The sequence below is a fragment of the Heptranchias perlo genome, unplaced genomic scaffold, assembly GCF_035084215.1.
Source record: "Heptranchias perlo isolate sHepPer1 unplaced genomic scaffold, sHepPer1.hap1 HAP1_SCAFFOLD_347, whole genome shotgun sequence".
NCBI classification, from domain to species: Eukaryota; Metazoa; Chordata; class Chondrichthyes; order Hexanchiformes; family Hexanchidae; genus Heptranchias; species Heptranchias perlo.
In genome coordinates, this window is record NW_027139359.1 from 26100 (window position 1) to 30645 (window position 4546).

Below are 4546 nucleotides of genomic sequence, written 5' to 3' on the forward strand. Positions count from 1 at the left end.
GGACAAAATGGAGGCCAACTTGGCCACCACATTGGACCAAATGGAGGCCAGCGGGGAGTCCGTCCCGGACAAAATGGGGGCGAGCGCGACCAACATTTTCAAAAAATTCGCCGCTCACGCGGCTCCCATGCCGTACAAAATGAGGCCCGCGTCGCCACCATCTTGGACAAAATGGAGGCCAGCTTGGCTACCTCATTGGACAAAATGGAGGCCAGCTTGGCCACCACCTTGGACAAAATGGATGCCAGCTTGGCTACCTCATTGGACAAAATGGAGGCCAACTTGGCCACCACCTTGGACGAAATGGAGGACAGCCAGGCCTACATTTTGGAAAAATGGCGGCTGCGCCAGCCGCCATCTTGGTCAGATGGCGGCAAGTAGCCAACAGAGTGTCCCCAGTGATCCCGCAGTCAACCCAGAATGATGCCAGGGTGCAGCCAGGATTCCCAGGTTGCACCCAGTCATGCCAGAGTGATGCCAGAGTGGCGGTCTTTATCATCAGACCACCACCACCAACAACAACAACTTGTGTTTATAATATATATATATTACCTGTATATTTATGATGTATTTGTGTATTTGGAAGTGTATTTGCACAGGGGCAGCACGGCTGCAGGGACGGCAGCCGGGCTTGGACCAAATGGAGGCCAGCGGGGAGTCCGTCCCGGACAAAATGGGGGCGAGCGCGACCAACATTTTCAAAAAATTCGCCGCTCTCGCGGCTCCCATGCCGTACAAAATGAGGCCCGCGTCGCCACCACCTTGGACAAAATGGAGGCCAGCTTGGCTACCTCATTGGACAAAATGGAGGCCAGCTTGGCTACCACATTGGACAAAATGGAGGCCAACTTGGCCACCACATTGGACCAAATGGAGGCCAGCGGGGAGTCCGTCCCGGACAAAATGGGGGCGAGCGCGACCAACATTTTCAAAAAATTCGCCGCTCACGCGGCTCCCATGCCGTACAAAATGAGGCCCGCGTCGCCACCATCTTGGACAAAATGGAGGCCAGCTTGGCTACCTCATTGGACAAAATGGAGGCCAGCTTGGCCACCACCTTGGACAAAATGGATGCCAGCTTGGCTACCTCATTGGACAAAATGGAGGCCAACTTGGCCACCACCTTGGACGAAATGGAGGACAGCCAGGCCTACATTTTGGAAAAATGGCGGCTGCGCCAGCCGCCATCTTGGTCAGATGGCGGCAAGTAGCCAACAGAGTGTCCCCAGTGATCCCGCAGTCAACCCAGAATGATGCCAGGGTGCAGCCAGGATTCCCAGGTTGCACCCAGTCATGCCAGAGTGATGCCAGAGTGGCGGTCTTTATCATCAGACCACCACCACCAACAACAACAACTTGTGTTTATAATATATATATATTACCTGTATATTTATGATGTATTTGTGTATTTGGAAGTGTATTTGCACAGGGGCAGCACGGCTGCAGGGACGGCAGCCGGGCTTGGACCAAATGGAGGCCAGCGGGGAGTCCGTCCCGGACAAAATGGGGGCGAGCGCGACCAACATTTTCAAAAAATTCGCCGCTCTCGCGGCTCCCATGCCGTACAAAATGAGGCCCGCGTCGCCACCACCTTGGACAAAATGGAGGCCAGCTTGGCTACCTCATTGGACAAAATGGAGGCCAGCTTGGCTACCACATTGGACAAAATGGAGGCCAACTTGGCCACCACATTGGACCAAATGGAGGCCAGCGGGGAGTCCGTCCCGGACAAAATGGGGGCGAGCGCGACCAACATTTTCAAAAAATTCGCCGCTCACGCGGCTCCCATGCCGTACAAAATGAGGCCCGCGTCGCCACCATCTTGGACAAAATGGAGGCCAGCTTGGCTACCTCATTGGACAAAATGGAGGCCAGCTTGGCCACCACCTTGGACAAAATGGAGGACAGCCAGGCCTACATTTTGGAAAAATGGCGGCTGCGCCAGCCGCCATCTTGGTCAGATGGCGGCAAGTAGCCAACAGAGTGTCCCCAGTGATCCCGCAGTCAACCCAGAATGATGCCAGGGTGCAGCCAGGATTCCCAGGTTGCACCCAGTCATGCCAGAGTGATGCCAGAGTGGCGGTCTTTATCATCAGACCACCACCACCAACAACAACAACTTGTGTTTATAATATATATATATTACCTGTATATTTATGATGTATTTGTGTATTTGGAAGTGTATTTGCACAGGGGCAGCACGGCTGCAGGGACGGCAGCCGGGCTTGGACCAAATGGAGGCCAGCGGGGAGTCCGTCCCGGACAAAATGGGGGCGAGCGCGACCAACATTTTCAAAAAATTCGCCGCTCTCGCGGCTCCCATGCCGTACAAAATGAGGCCCGCGTCGCCACCACCTTGGACAAAATGGAGGCCAGCTTGGCTACCTCATTGGACAAAATGGAGGCCAGCTTGGCTACCACATTGGACAAAATGGAGGCCAACTTGGCCACCACATTGGACCAAATGGAGGCCAGCGGGGAGTCCGTCCCGGACAAAATGGGGGCGAGCGCGACCAACATTTTCAAAAAATTCGCCGCTCACGCGGCTCCCATGCCGTACAAAATGAGGCCCGCGTCGCCACCATCTTGGACAAAATGGATGCCAGCTTGGCTACCTCATTGGACAAAATGGAGGCCAACTTGGCCACCACCTTGGACGAAATGGAGGACAGCCAGGCCTACATTTTGGAAAAATGGCGGCTGCGCCAGCCGCCATCTTGGTCAGATGGCGGCAAGTAGCCAACAGAGTGTCCCCAGTGATCCCGCAGTCAACCCAGAATGATGCCAGGGTGCAGCCAGGATTCCCAGGTTGCACCCAGTCATGCCAGAGTGATGCCAGAGTGGCGGTCTTTATCATCAGACCACCACCACCAACAACAACAACTTGTGTTTATAATATATATATATATTACCTGTATATTTATGATGTATTTGTGTATTTGGAAGTGTATTTGCACAGGGGCAGCACGGCTGCAGGGACGGCAGCCGGGCTTGGACCAAATGGAGGCCAGCGGGGAGTCCGTCCCGGACAAAATGGGGGCGAGCGCGACCAACATTTTCAAAAAATTCGCCGCTCTCGCGGCTCCCATGCCGTACAAAATGAGGCCCGCGTCGCCACCACCTTGGACAAAATGGAGGCCAGCTTGGCTACCTCATTGGACAAAATGGAGGCCAGCTTGGCTACCACATTGGACAAAATGGAGGCCAACTTGGCCACCACATTGGACCAAATGGAGGCCAGCGGGGAGTCCGTCCCGGACAAAATGGGGGCGAGCGCGACCAACATTTTCAAAAAATTCGCCGCTCACGCGGCTCCCATGCCGTACAAAATGAGGCCCGCGTCGCCACCATCTTGGACAAAATGGAGGCCAGCTTGGCTACCTCATTGGACAAAATGGAGGCCAGCTTGGCCACCACCTTGGACAAAATGGATGCCAGCTTGGCTACCTCATTGGACAAAATGGAGGCCAACTTGGCCACCACCTTGGACGAAATGGAGGACAGCCAGGCCTACATTTTGGAAAAATGGCGGCTGCGCCAGCCGCCATCTTGGTCAGATGGCGGCAAGTAGCCAACAGAGTGTCCCCAGTGATCCCGCAGTCAACCCAGAATGATGCCAGGGTGCAGCCAGGGTTCCCAGGTTGCACCCAGTCATGCCAGAGTGATGCCAGAGTGGCGGTCTTTATCATCAGACCACCACCACCAACAACAACAACTTGTGTTTATAATATATATATATATTACCTGTATATTTATGATGTATTTGTGTATTTGGAAGTGTATTTGCACAGGGGCAGCACGGCTGCAGGGACGGCAGCCGGGCTTGGACCAAATGGAGGCCAGCGGGGAGTCCGTCCCGGACAAAATGGGGGCGAGCGCGACCAACATTTTCAAAAAATTCGCCGCTCTCGCGGCTCCCATGCCGTACAAAATGAGGCCCGCGTCGCCACCACCTTGGACAAAATGGAGGCCAGCTTGGCTACCTCATTGGACAAAATGGAGGCCAGCTTGGCTACCACATTGGACAAAATGGAGGCCAACTTGGCCACCACATTGGACCAAATGGAGGCCAGCGGGGAGTCCGTCCCGGACAAAATGGGGGCGAGCGCGACCAACATTTTCAAAAAATTCGCCGCTCACGCGGCTCCCATGCCGTACAAAATGAGGCCCGCGTCGCCACCATCTTGGACAAAATGGAGGCCAGCTTGGCTACCTCATTGGACAAAATGGAGGCCAGCTTGGCCACCACCTTGGACAAAATGGATGCCAGCTTGGCTACCTCATTGGACAAAATGGAGGCCAACTTGGCCACCACCTTGGACGAAATGGAGGACAGCCAGGCCTACATTTTGGAAAAATGGCGGCTGCGCCAGCCGCCATCTTGGTCAGATGGCGGCAAGTAGCCAACAGAGTGTCCCCAGTGATCCCGCAGTCAACCCAGAATGATGCCAGGGTGCAGCCAGGGTTCCCAGGTTGCACCCAGTCATGCCAGAGTGATGCCAGAGTGGCGGTCTTTATCATCAGACCACCACCACCAACAACAACA